At 50.4% G+C, this 14,874-nt stretch overlaps 1 protein-coding gene across 1 annotated transcript in view; it reads left to right on the plus strand.

Moving 5' to 3' along the window:
* Positions 1-501: 501 nt before the first annotated feature.
* Positions 502-14,874, plus strand: part of NOS1 (nitric oxide synthase 1) — a 185,955-nt gene continuing 171,582 nt past the window's right edge. Inside the window, exon 1 of the mRNA XM_041729393.1 lies at positions 502-784. The gene's annotated coding sequence lies outside the window, so the exon portion shown is untranslated. The remainder of the gene's footprint in view (positions 785-14,874) is intronic.

A 14,874-nucleotide genomic window follows, 5' to 3' on the forward strand; every position in this document is an offset into this window, starting at 1 on the left:
AAACTCCACACTCTGCTGTGTGACCTTGAGAACTAGCCTCCCCAATTATCTGAAAGAGGGTGCCCTAGTCTGCAGGTGGGGGCTAAAATCCCTGACTAGGTGTCTCTCTGGCTGTGTGACTTAGGGCAGAAGCTTGGCTTCTCTGAGTCTCGGTCTCTTCACCGACAAAGTGGCGTTCATAACCACCCACCTCTCCGAGCACCGCGCAGGCACCATGCGGGGCCCAGCATGTAGTAAGTGTTCAATAAAAGAGGGTTTGGGGAATCCTCTGTGGCCACAATGGGTGGCCCTCCTGAGCATCCCGCTGGCCAGGCCTGGCCACTGCAGACCTAGTGCACGCACTCCCCGCTGCCCCCGGCCAGCCAGGCAGAAACCTGAGCCACCCTCCTCCTGGGCAGACGCTGTCACTGTCCCTGCTGTCTCTGAAATGAAAGAAAGGTCAGAGCCTAGGGAAGCGGGGCTGGGGCGTGCTATGGAGGCAGCAGGCAGGAGAGGACGGGAGGAGTGGCCCGCAGCTGCCTGACCGCCCTCGTCTCCCCAGGGGAGGCCCGAACCGGCCGGGCCTGGGTGCAGCCCCCCTGCCCTGCCCGGGGCCTGGCCTCCCTGCTGGGCAGAGCCGCCTCCCAGCCTGCCCCTGGGGAGGGGCCACCTGGTGTCAATTAAACCCCAGCCACTCGGCCGCACCACGCCAGGCGGCTGATTAGTGCCGCTGGCCTCTCCAGATGGGGAGCACCGCATGACAGGGGGCGGCTGCCACCACCCGGGTGAGGCCTCTGCGGAGCCGGTGAGTACCGGGCGGGGGGCCCTGCTCCCCCAGGGGGCCAGTGGGCAGGCGGGGCCAACCCTGCTTGGGCATCTCGGGAAGGGCCCCCCGGGTGCTCCGTTCTCCTGGGGCCTTCTGGGGCCTCCCAGCATCCCCGACCTCCTTCTCCTCCACCCAACCCGAAGGGAACCCAAGGGGACCTGATGCCAGCCCAGCGTCCGCCCCAGGGCCATGCGGCTGCAGGGGCAACCCCAGACCATGGCTAGGGGGAACCTGATGGCTGAATGAAGGGCCTGAGTGTGCCCAGCTGCCTCCTCATCATTGCCGGAGGAGCTGGTTCTTTGTGCTGCTTGTCTGGGCATCGAAGGCCGTGTCCCTCCACCCCGCCTGCTCATGCCATGTAGTAGCCCCACTTGCTTGGCTGGCCGGAGACCCCTGCAGGAAGCAGGCATGGGGAGGCTGCTATACTGCAAGCCTGAGGTCCGGAGGAGGCCTCTGGCTTCACAGCACCACACGTCCTGGAGCCCGGCGGGGGGCCAAGTAGGGCCCTGGCCCAGGATCCACATAGTTCTGGGGACACCAGTCCAGCCCACAGGCCAGGCAATCCTATAGGGGCTGAGCCACCTCTTGATTCCCGGGGTGGCCGGGGAGAATCAACGCCAGTAGTGGCAAAGGAGGGAGCAACTGCCTGCCCGTGGCACAGACCAGAGGGTTAGAGAGGGACAGCTCTGGTACCTCCAGGAAATGAGGTGACACATGACTTGTCTCTGGTTCTGCACTGTGAACTCTGAGCCTCAGCTCCTGGCTGATAGGGGTTCTGTGATCCATGAAAGGGGTCCCTCGTGACAGGTGGTGTTATCTCCTGGTGGGACCACAGGGTGGTCCGTGGCCACCGTCTGCCTGGGGGCAGAGGCAAGGTGTGTTTGGATGGGATGACAGGCCAGGTGGGGAGGAGGTTGGAGGAGGGGTGGGTGCAGGGGCAATGATGGGTGCATATCCACATGCTTGTGCCACCTGGGGTGCATCTGGAAGATGAACAGGATCACTCGTGTGGATCTCTGGAGCCTTTCTGGACAGTGGCTCCGACATGTAGACTGGGGAGGAAGGATGGGTCACAGGAGAGCACTCTGTGCCCAGTGGGGCATGGCCACATGTCCCCATCTGTGTGTGCATGTGTGGTAATATCGATGCCAATGCCAAGCAAGCAAGGGCTCTTTGGAAGCATCCCCGGGTCACTGTGCTCTGCTCTTTCCAGCACAGTCCATGGTGGTGGTGGTGGGTGGTGGTGAGTGTTTCCCAAGGGAATAACCTACAAGCATACCGGCAAGACAGTGTCCCAGTTATGCGCCTTGGGGGGCTTCACTTGCTCTGTTTTCCAGATCCGGCTGGAAAACATTCTACCCGCCTGAGGCCAAGCTGGGCTGGTGGCTAGACTCAGGGGCTCAATTCCTAGAACCCACATCTGTGACGCTGGGGCAAGTGGGAAGATAGAATAACAGCTGAAGTCCAGTTATGATCCAGGGAAACACTGGATCTGGTTCATTTCCTCCATAAATATTCATCACCCGCCTGTGTGCTGGGATGTGGGCTCAGAACTGAGAACAGGGCAGCGAAACTAGAATTCATTCATTCACTCCAAAACATTTATTGAGAGACACCTATCCTCAGTGCTGAGCTCACATGGCAGAGCTCAAATTCGCTCCTTCCTTTGTGCCTGCATTCACCCCGCGATGCTCACTGAGCAAACACTGTGCACGAGCTCGGCAAGCTGCTGCAGATGCACCAGCGAATCTGGGAAATGAGAATCCACCTTCTCTTCCAACTTTTCCTTGTGTCTAAACACAACGAGCCTGGGTCTGGGAGAAAGCCAGATGCTTAAGAAGCAGAAGAACATTAGGGTTCCTTCTCTGGTCCCTTTGCAGCAAGGGATGAGGGCTCTATTTAGCCGTGCAGCTGCCACCGGAATGTCCCCAGTGTCCACCTGGGATGGGTGGCTTTTGCTAGAGCCCGGTGATCATGGCCGTGATACACCGTGTTGGGGCTCTGGAACAGGAAGAGATGAGCTTCACACACACCCATGGTTGAGCTCCCCTTGCCAAAGTAAAGTATGATACTTTGGACAGTTAATTTCTAAGCATGCCCAGAGCACTGCTTGGCTAATGAAAAAATACTAGAAGGTACCACTTATTATTTTTGAACAATGGCTCGTTCATTCAGTAATTGCTCATGTCCCCCAAATGCCAGGAGCCAGGCGCTGGCTTAGCACATCACGTGATCCATTTTGTTGAATTCTTGCCCAGGCTTCAGGTTGTAGCTCTGCTATTTTCCCATTTCATAGATATAGAAACCGAGGCTAGGAGGGAATAAATAATTGGCCCAGGGCCTTTCTGATTCCAAAACCTGTGCTTTCAACCTAGAGTCCTCGATTAGATGGGGACATAAGAGGACGTCAATACACAGCGTTTGGACAGGGCAGCATGAGGGAGGGTATGCCCCAGGTCAAGAGGCATGGGAGTTGGAAGCAGATAGAAAATGCAAGACAGGGATTCCTGGGTGGCGCAGCGGTTTGGCGCCTGCCTTTGGCCCAGGGCGCGATCCTGGAGACCCGGGATCGAATCCCACATCGGGCTCCCGGTGCATGGAGCCTGCTTCTCCCTCTGCCTGTGTCTCTGCCTCTCTCTCTCTCTCTCTCTCTGTGACTATCATAAATAAATAAAATTTAAAAAAAAATAAAAAAAAAAAAAAAGAAAATGCAAGACAGCAGAGGGGCTTCTTAGTCTGTGAAGCCACCGAGCACTTTCATCCAAACAAAACCTAATGGATATAGGCCAAACAGCTGTTCTGTGTGAGGACCCTAGGTGAACCTCTGAGGTATGCAGGCAGCTAGCAAAGTGCTTTGGTATGAAGTCAAAGCCAGCCAGGGTGAACATGGCAGGTGAGGATACCTGAAAGGTGATGGTAGAGGTGGCCTTGAAGGGCTGAAGAGAATATTAACAGGAATTCAGAAAAGCAGATGGTCATTCATGTCAATATTCATTCATTCAGCAAATGCTCACTAAGCTCCTACTCTGTGCCAGGCATTGGTCTAGGCCCCAGTGTTGCAGTGGGGACCACAGAAAACCAAGCTCCTCCCTTTGGCCAAGAGCTGATTCTCTGCATGGCCTGACCAAGGAGGCCCATGTGATTGGAGCAGAGACTTTGCACAGAAGGTAGGAGAAATGGCTTGTTCATTCAATAAATGCTTGTGACTCCCAAATGCCTTGACACTGGGGTCTCAATGATTATCAGGCTGTCCTGGCCTCTCCCGGCTCTGAAGCAGGGCCTGAAATGTGATATCCTGTGCACATATTTTCTGGAAGGAGAGCTTTCTAGAAAGAGTGAGTGAGGAAAGGAGGAGAGGGCAGAAGGGGCTGAGCAAGGCTGGGGTCTCAGCTAGAGATGCCGCAGCTGGATCCCGCGAGGAGCTCTGGAGCATGATCCCACCTTGAGACAAGGGGAGCAGGCCTTTGGTGTATATCCCCATGCCCTCCAGTCACTGGTTCAGGCTGTTGCCAGTTGGGGTGAGGGGTGTCATCATCTCCCCAGCAAGAGAGCTTTCCTATATAAGGCAATACTCCAGAATAAAAGTCAGCAGCTGGGGAATGGGTGCATTGGCCTGGTAAAGGGGACGGGGACAAGGCACCAGAGTCGTCCACCTCACTGCCCCCGGGTCGCTCCTGGCCCAGCGTGGGAGATGGGCAGTGAGCAGAGGAGGACGTGGAAGGTGCGTTGCCCCAGTGGAGAAGCGCAGAAGCTGAGGGAACCCAGGAGGGGGCGCAGACCCGGTGTGGGCACTCAGGGAGATGCAGCATTGAAGAATTTGAGGCCAGAGTTCAAATCCTAGGACTGCCACCTGCCAGCTCATGCCGTTGGGCCAATTGCTTCCGTGCTGGAGGCTGGGTTTGCTCAGTTCTGGGATGTAGAGACTACCTGGCAGGATTCGTGTGAGAATGGAGCAGCCCCGTTCTGGCAGTGGTAACCTACTGGGACCGTGCAGGTGGCAGTGCCGGTGAGCCTGTGAGCATGTGTACGGAAGTCAGGTGAGACAGCAGAGAACCTGTGTTCCCTCAGAGCCTGGGCCCTTCCTGCAAACTCCGGGGGCACCTGGGTGGCCCTGGGACATGAGCCAGGAATGGCTACCAGGGGCAGGTCCCAAATATTACTGGCACTTTGGGTCCCTCGGGGGGAGGAGGCAAAGGTGGGATGTGCACAGATGGAGCAGAGTTGGCTCAGAGCTTCACTGAGCGCCAGAGAGAGCAGAGCACTGGGACTGACCAAAGGGCAGGCCCCTGTCCCCTCCCCAGGCCTACTCCAAAGCCCAGAGCCCTGGTCTGAGAACACCACGTCCTTCCCTAGGTCTCTTTCATTCATTCAACCATACTTCTTACACCCACTATGTCCCTGGTTCTGAGGATGCACTCGTGTATGAGGCAGAAAAGATCCCTATACTATGAAGCTCAAAGTTCACAGTGGAACGAAGGGGGTGTCACCAAATGCCAAGGATAGAGGACAAAAGGAGGGATGTTGCCAAGGATATGAAAGCATTGAGCAGTTTCTGGGGATTGTGGGGCAGAACCTGGTGGCGAGACGGTGAGGACATGGGCTCAGCACAGGGGACAGGCTTTGCTTTCAACCCAAGTTCAGCTGGGAAGGGGCAGAGGAGACATGGAACTCTGGCAGGGACTGTCTAATTTGAAGAACACGTGTGTGTGTGTGTGTGTGTGTGTGTGTGTGTGTGTGTGTGTGTAGGACTGTGAATGGAGGATTCAGGTGGGGGTACAATGGATACGTGGGTGTGAGGGTGCACATAAGGCGGTATTGGGGAGACATGTGTGATGGTGTAGGGGTGTTATCTATGAGAGGGTCTGTATGTGAGGGATTGTGGGGAGCTATGCACAAAAATGTGTGTGTGCATGTAAGTGTGTAAGCATATAAGTGTGTGCGCAGGGAGTGGGGGTATATGTGTGAGGCGGTGTGTATTTAATGGTGTATATATGGGTGTGTGAGGGTATATATGAATTAGCTTGCATGTGTGTGAGAATGAGTGTGCGAGGGGGTGTGTGTATAAATCTATGTGTGAGTATGCATCTGTATCTGAACATGTGTGTGTACCTGTGTGTACCGTGTCAGTGCATTTTCATCAAAATCTGGATTCTTAGAGCTAGAAAGAGTCTTGAAGCTTGCTCAATACGACCTTCCCCTGGACCCCACTGCTCAAAGAACAACTCACCTCACATGTGCACTGCACCCTATAGCTTGCATGTTCCCATTCATTCTTCTTTGGGACCCTCACCACAGCCCTCTGAAGACAGCTTCATTCCATTCCACAGATAGGGAAACTGAGACCCGGGGACCCACAAGGGGATGGCAATACCTCTAAGTCATGGGAACTGGTCTTTGGCCAGATGTCAGCTCTGACTACTCATTTCCGTATCTCCTCTAACTCAAGTGCTTATGCACGTAACAAGATGCCTATGCAGAGCCCACATGCATTCATTATATTATTTCTTTTCTCCGTTGATTCTATTACCTTCTTTTTTTATCTGATTTCTCCCCTGGGTTCCACTTTGCTTCCACTCCACCAAGAATAAATGAGACTGTAACTTTAACGTCCCTCACCCCCCGCTCTGCCAAATGCATTTTAGAAATCACTTTTCAATTAAGAGGAAAATTCTGGTAAAAATGTTTAACCCAAAGTGGAGTTCATTATTCAAGAAAATACGGTTAGGGAAAAAAAATTGGTTTGCAATGCTCCCCATGATTCCCTGAGAACAATGCATTATAAAGGAGACATTTAATGCTTACGAAGAAAAACAAATGATCTCAAATGAAGACCAAATATTTTCACAGAGTCAAGCCCCAAAGCAGAGAAAACAAATTCAGTCTTAAGCAAGCTGGCAGTGCTGTTGGTCAGCGACTCCCACGGAGGAGGGGAATCTCTTTCTCTCTCTCCCTCTCTCTGTCTTCTCATTCCTCATTGGCTCCTGAGCATCTCTCCCACTCTGCCTTGCACTGCCCCTCTAATGGCAGCCCTTGGTCCTCCCACCAGCTCCTGGAAGTAGGCAAGGCTGGAATGGTTCCTTGTCCTCATTAACATATTGAGAGCCAGAGGCTCAGAGAGGTCATTTAACTTGTCCAAGGTCACACAGAGCTGGGCCTTACCCTCAAGACTGTGTGTTTTCCAGTCCAGAATGCTCCTTCTGATGACATCACAGAGTCCCCGGGTTTCCTTCCCAGGTGTTTCTCCACTCTGGCTGACACCTTTATCTCCATTTTCCTTCTACTTTCTTGACCAGGATGTAAGAGATGGACACAGGAACACCAAAAGAGGGTATTTTTATACTATTAGACATCTCTTCCCTAAGTCCCAGGAGATAGAGTAATACTTGAGTAGTCATCAGGCACTGATCAGAGTTTAGGTGCTCGCATGAGCCACTGGCACACCCCAGCCTTACCTACCATGGCTAGGAACTAGCACCAACTAGTTGAAGGATATTAAATTGACCTGTTGGCTGGTGTGGAGCCAACACCAACATTACACCCATGTTGACCAGCAGGATACAGGGACCGGGGCTAAGCATTTGGAATATTAATTCAAAATGGGCAACAATTTTTGAGCAAGGGGTATGGCCTGCAAAACAGCATGGTGGCTCAGTATCTTTCAAACACAGAATATTCTCTCAGATACTTCCCTCCCAACATTACCATGAAATATTTGTATTACGATGTGGCTTCAGTGCTTACGGCAAAGCCGCAGGTACGAGTTCATCACCCTAATATTGCAGTAAAACCAAAACGAATCCACAAATTAAATGCAATCACAATGCAAAACAAATCCAATTTGAATTCAAAGCCTGTGTGCCATGGGCAGAGTGATGTTTTGCTCAGCATGTGAGTGTAGGACATGCTGCCCAGAGGTCTGTTTAGATTTCTCGGGCCTGGAGGTGGGCCCCACGATGACTCAATCTCCTGCCATTTCTTTGCTCCGTGCATTGCTCTGGATCCTCTGTCCATACAATGTGGCGTTCTGGCCTCCGGCCTTCACCAGGCATAGAGAGAATCGTTCTTGTATCACATCTGCAGCCTTTTCTTATTATTGTGCTGTGATTAAAGCAGCAGTTACCGTCATAACAGAGCAGTCACTGGGCACGGAATTGCCCAGGTGGTAATTCTTAGTGATAAGATGGTTATCAGTGAGTCCAGGAAAGGCTGGTGGTAATGTCCTACGGACCACAGCACAGTTATAACTCTTCTAACACAATCACAGTGGTATACAACCCCCCAAGGGACCCCGATTTCAGGAACTCAAGTGCAGGTGCATGGAGCAGTCATGGGCAGTGTGCACCAAAGTTGGGGAACCTAATTAGGAGGCTATGGTGGCATGAAGATGTCATGCCGGGAGGGCTCCAAAGGCTAGAATGGGAAGGAAGATTTGAATCGTGTGCCAACAGAAGGTAGGCAGGATGTGAGTCTTCCTGGTCCAGATGCCCAGGGAACTGGCATGGGTCCCTAAGCTTCCCAGAGCCCTAGTGAACCATGAGGCATGAAGAAGGAATAAACAAGCAGCTGGGCAAGGAAAAAACAGCTGGGTTGTTCCCAAGAACACTAGGATCCTGGGCTTGCTGCACTTGACTTGTCTCATCTTCAATTTCTTTATCAGTTACACGAGAGCAAGACTTTCCTTTATACTGGAAAGTGTAGGTGACTACTTAAGGGCACAGGCTGGGGAGTCCAGCCAGCCAAAGTCTGAATTCTACTCTACGCCTTACCAGCTATGGGGCCTTAGGCTAGTCCTTAAACACGTCTGGGGATGTGTATCCTAGGCTGTAAAAGGGAAATTGCGTTTTTGTCTTCCTATAATTATTGTCACGGTTGAACCCAATATTGTTTGCAAAGGGCTTAGGGCAGTGTCCAGAACCTGTGAGTTCAGTAAATTAGAGTTATTGATGTCTTTACATGCTTGTACCGTTGTGCCATCAGCTGTAATCCTTCATGCACCTGCTATCTGCCTCTCCATCAGCCTGGATCCTAGCTTCCCTCAATATATGGGTCCTGCTCTCTGCTTCCAAGACTTTATTAAATGCCTTACCTGGCATTTCTCCTCTTGGGAAAAGAGGTTCTCAACCTATTTCATGCCATACACTCCTTGGCAGTTTGGTGAAGCCCATGGACTCCTTCTCTGAAGAATGTTTTTCAGTGCAAAAACAAAATAAAAACAAAAAATGCTCAGGATTGCGAAGAACAAATTATATTTAACTATAGTTATGAAAAATGTACTTTAAAGAAACAAATGTCATACGATGAAAGTGTGCTTCTCCATCGATGCATTAAAGGGAAGCTGTGAGTGCAACAAATACTCTCATTTTGAAGTAGTGATGAGCATAAATATCTCGAGATATCTGCAACAATTATAAGGCTATATGAAAATACCTATGATTTTCATTGGTGAGAGAGTCACAGGTTTGGTAGTACCACTGTGCCTTTTTGTCCGTGTTCGTAATGAAAGCAAGTATTGAGTTTCATTGAGGGGTTAGGAAAATAGAGATGTAATTATTTTTCCTATCCAAGTTCATGGCCTCTCTGAATTGTGCCCATAGACCCTTTGCTCCAAATCCAGTGGTGTTAACTGCCTGTGCCATGCATTTGGCTTTTGGCCACTGACTCTATTAAGCGACAATTTATGTCTCTTTGAATGTTCAAAATCTTTTCTCTAAGCACACACACACGGTTAAAAAAAATACTCAAGTAAAAGAGTAAGCCTTACCTTGGGGAGCAGTTGCCCACCCCACCTCTTTCCACTCTGCCTGCTTCCCAGGAGCTACTGTTCTTATGTTTCCTAGCTATCCCTTCTGTGCTTATCTGCAAATCTCTGATATTTATTGATTGACAGACCTTAGACCTTATCTATCAACATTTCCCACCCTGTCCTCTTAATAGAGGTCTATCACTATTTTTAGGTCCACACCGGTTACCTTGGCAACTTTCAGAAATGCCTTCACTCTATTCCTTCTTATTCCGTCAACTACAGGCGGTGGATTTTGACTCCACACTATTTCAGATGAGAGTTTGGTAGTCTACCTTCCTTTCCTCTCCCCCTTTTCCCAACATTGATAACCCACTCTTTTTAACATTAGGACCTGTCTACCTAATGTCATTTCAAGCTTCTGCAAAGCAAGGATCTGGCTTGCTTTCTCCTGTATCCCAGCACAGTGCTTGGGATGCATAAGTCTGTGCACTGCCCCTTGGCAGTTGTATGCACCCCAAAACCTGGCCACCTGTGTGGACGACGAGCCCCCAGCCACCACCATGACCAGGGGACAGAGCAGGACTGATGCAATGCAAGCTTCTCCCTCCCAACTGGCCAAAAAACATCATTGCCCATAATTATGCACTACAGGAATCCTCTCCTGGTCTTGGGTCTGAAGTTCCCACTAGAGCTTCAAGGAAGCTTCTTCAGGGAGACTATTAATGACTGTCTGAATCATTAGCTTCCCTCCTGCCAGTGTCACTAGATTTTTCAGCCAGGCATAAAATGGCTCTGGGAGAGGAGACAGCAAGACCAAATTTCAGAAGGAAGGAGTCTTTTCAGATCTTTTGTAAATTTGATGACTTGCCTCCCACGTAGTGTTCCTGTTCAAAAAGGGAATCTATTTCCTGTGATAGAGACCTTTCTTGACCCTGCTCTCTTCACTCAGGCTTCTCTAACATCCACCCAAAGGCTTCCCGGTGTCTCAGGACCAAGTCCAAACTCAAACTCAACCCGAGGGCCTGGACTCTAGACAACTCTCTCATTTCTTCCATGTTTACTTCCCATGATTTGACCCTACAGAGCACCTCACAGTTCCCCAACCTGGCACACTTTCTCTTGCTTCTGTCTGTGCACAAGCTTTTCCTTCTGCCTGGAAGGCCCTTCTCCCCATATAGTGTCCTCTCCTGGACCTCCCTGCCTCAGCTCAGACATTACCTCTGCCAGAAAGTCTTGCAGATTTGTGGAAGACACAGCCTCCATATGCATCCCTATCATAACCCATAGCCATCGAATCAAGATAACCTATTTGTGTCTCCTCCTCTAGAATGTCAATTCCTTGAAAGTGGAATCCGTATGTCATTTAGTGTTAGATCACAACAGTGCCTAGTATAGTGCCTGGAAGGTAGAAAGTGTTTGGTACATATGTTCACCATGGGCTATGGGTGGATAGATGATCTAATAGATAGATGGATAGATAGTTGGAGGAATGGAGGAATAGATGGACAAGGGGATGACTGGGTGGATATTCAGACAGATGGATGGATGGATGGATGGATGGAGGATGGATGGATATGCAGGTGAGTGAAAAGGTTAGGAGTTGGAAGGACAGATAGTAGATGACCTTTTGGTCCCTGCTAAGGATTCATATAATAAGAAATGCCACAGGGAACAAACTTCATATTTCTGTCATCCTAAAACTCTGTCATTGATGGAGACATCAAAACATATGCCCTATTGTGTGACCCTATTTCATGTAGCTCTGAGTTTAAGTTCATGTTTCAACTTCTCCCAGCCCTGCAGTAATGCATGAGGGATCTTTCATTCAAAAATGTCTCTCAACCTTCCTGGAACCTATATTTTTATGGGGTGCCTTTGGAGCTCTAAATTTTAGATGTCTATTATCAATGGTGTACACAGGACTTTCTTTGAATTTATTATTCAGCAACAAACATCTCCTAGGGATATATTATGCTCCAGCAACTATTGTAAGTGCCAGGATATGGAGGGGACCATCACTGCCTCCCTGGAGCTTCCAGTGTGGGAGACGTGGCAGACGTAAATACGCACTCAGCTAATGATGACACTGACATTGGCAGTCAATGTTCCTGCCACTGGCTGAGGTCTTACTAGAAGGAGAAGAGAACACAGATGGAGAAAGAAAGAAGTGAGAGTGTCCCTGGTGGGAGAAAGCACAAGAAAAATATAATATCCTCTCATGTGAGGGAGGTGCTATGAACTTCACTGTGTAAATGTAGAAAGTGAGGTGCAGAGGGGTTAGTGGAATAATTCAAGGGCAGGGAACTGCTAAGTGGCAGAGCCAGAACTCTCCCTGCTTCCAGGACCCAGGCTTCAAACAACTGCACAGCCCCTGCCACAGCATGCAGCAGAGCACGGGGGTGGGGGGGCAAGAGCGATCTAAGCCAGGTACTGAACTCCTCCTAGACGAGTGGCAGAGACTTCACTCAGGGTGGTGGGTTCTCTGTGGACTTGAGGGGCATCATTCACAGAGTTGAAGAGGGGTTGTCCCATGATCCCTGATACCCCAGTGCCTGGTGAGCTCCATGGTGTGAAGCTTGAGCTAAGCCTCTGACCAAGGGCAGGGCATGCACACCCAGGTTAGGATACCTCACTCCATTTCCCCAGACACAGCATGGTGTCAAGGATGTGGGGCCCAGCTTGGGGTCAGATTGGCCTGAGCTGGAATCCCCGGCCTGTGCCAGCCATGGGACAGGTGAGTGACTGAGCCCAGTGTCTGTCTTCCAGTCTGATCTCTCAGAGCCTCTGTTTCCTCATCTGGAAAATGGAAATGATGGTGTCTACTTTGCCCAACTGTCTGTATGGGGATGATGTATGTCAGCCTGGCACATAGTAGGGCTCAGTAAACGGTGGGTCCCTTCTCCTGACTCTTGGGCACAAGCAACCTCCTCAGATCATTCTCAGAGATGTTCCCTTTGTAGACATAGAACCCCTTTGAGTATCTGATAACAGCCAGAAATTTTTTCTAAAATAAAAAAAAATGTATATACACCTTGAATTGGGTAGGTATGCCATCTTAGGAGGTTGGCACACCACTGCGGGTGCAAAGTCAGACCTCCTGGTCTTAGCACTAAGGTGTAAGTCATATAGTTACTCACGTTAGCATTTTGGGGATTTTGGATTTTGGAAACCCAACGGACCACGGATGACCCAGTTTGAAAGTCTCCCTAGAGATAAGCAAGGAAATGCTCTGAAGCATCTGTGAATTGATAAAAATCACCACCACCACCATCAATGCTTGAACATTTTCCCACAGTCTAAGTGTGACACAAAGACTCTTAGACTCATTAGCATTTTCTGAACAGAGTCATCTCAGTTCATCCCCATTTTATGGATGAAGACATGGAAGCTCAGAGAGGTGAAGTTACTCGCCCAGGATCATTCAAGAAGTGGCAGAGCCAGGATTCGAACGTGGATGCCTTTAATTCTAATGGTCGTGTTTCTAGTGTAACGATTAGTGTGACTTAGGGCCAGTGGTTGCTCACACCCCAAAGATCAACATGGTAAGTCGGTGTCCCTGTTGGACCAGAGCTCACAGGGCGAGAGCAGAAGCAGAGGTGGATGCAGCGAGAACCCCCATCCCTCTGGTAAGACCTCAGAGGTGGCCATAGTGACCTTCACCCAAGTGTGCTCTACCCCCTGCCCTGGGACCCGCTGTGTGGGCTGCCCACTGACCCGAAGCTCCCTAAGCCCATTTCTTCCAAAGCCCTCCGAGGTTCCCAGGCTGGTGATACATGGGCTGCTCTTCTGACAGCGGCAGAGAACAGCGGAGGACAGTTTAATGACAGCACATGGGCATCCTTTCATCAAATGGCCAGTCTCATTCCTCGAATTCTGGAACTGTCTAATAATAGGAGAAAGCACTGGGCCGTGCAGTCATCGGAAATCAGTTGCCCAGTTGTCTCCTGGAAGGGATGCAGTAATGGGTTTTTCTCCACCATGACACTGAGAGGCAGAGAAGCACCAGGCTGACAGCCAGAGGGGGGTGTCCTCCCACACACAAGGCAGAGAGACCCAGTGAAGGGACGGCTTCAGTCCCTGGGTGGGCTTGGCCGCCGTCCACAGGGGGTGCGCCTGAACCACCAGCTTATGCCAATTAGAGCCCTTGCATGGGGGCTTTGTCTCCCTCTGTCACCTGCACCCCAGAAATGTGGGCGATGCATCACCACAGAAAAGAGGACAGAGGCAGCCCGGAAATAAACCAAGCCCATCCCTCGCTCAGGCCCGGAAGTGTTGGGGGAGGCCAAGCACATTATTGACATCTCTGGGTACCACAGCCCCACTTGCGAAATGTGAGGGGCAGTGCCTACTTTGCGGTTGGCCTGTGGGACATTAACCATCTTGAATAAGAGATGTGTAAGTTTGCTAGGGCTGCCATAACAAGCTCCTATGGATGGCTAGGCGTAAGTGATAGAAATTTCTGGAGGCTGGAAGTCCAAGGGAAAGATGCCAGCAGGAATGGGTCCTTCCAAGGGCTGTGGGAAAGAATCTGCTGCCTGCCTCCCTCCTGGCTCTGCTGGCCGCAGGTGTTCCTTGACTTAACAGTGGCGTCGTCCCTAACTTGACTGCATATCATCTTCCTCTCTGTGTGTCTGGCTCCTCATGTGTGCTCTCTCTGTAAGGACACCAGTCCTATCTAATTGTCCCCCCACACCTAGGGGTTAAGATAGGACCTCATCTTAACTAGTCACACCTGCAGTGATTTTTATTTCCAAATAAAGTCACCTTCTGAGTTACTAGAGTAAGGACTCTATGTGAATTCTATATGTGAATTAATTAGAAGTTGGGGGGGGGGGGTTGGTCACAATTCAGCCACAAGACAGGATGCCACGGCAACTTAGGAAGAACACTTGAGGACTGGTCATCCCTTCTGTAAGCAGTCAACCGACAGATAAATGGATGAGGAGAAAGAGGATGGTGGGGAGAGAGGGGAGAGAGGGGAGAGAGAATGTGGTCACGAATGAATGTGCAGAGCCTGAGTGTAAAGGACACAGGCTTGTCTCCAGAACTGGGTTATAGTTTTCTGCCTCCCTCCTTCCCCCCTCCTCCCTCGCCCCTCCCTCCTACTCTCATAAAGTGAGTGAGGTGCTTGTGCATTTTGAGGATGATTCCTTTATATGAAAGAAGACACCACTACAGACAAGGGAATTGAGTGGCCAAAGACGGTGGACAAAGGGAAGCTCTGGGGGTTTAAAAACAGAAATGGCATTCAATTCTTTTGCCTTTTTATTTTTTTAAAGATTTATTTATTTATTCATGAGAGACACAGACTGAGAGAGAGAGGCAG

The sequence above is a fragment of the Vulpes lagopus genome, chromosome 14 (genome assembly GCF_018345385.1).
Source record: "Vulpes lagopus strain Blue_001 chromosome 14, ASM1834538v1, whole genome shotgun sequence".
Taxonomy (NCBI): domain Eukaryota; kingdom Metazoa; phylum Chordata; class Mammalia; order Carnivora; family Canidae; genus Vulpes; species Vulpes lagopus.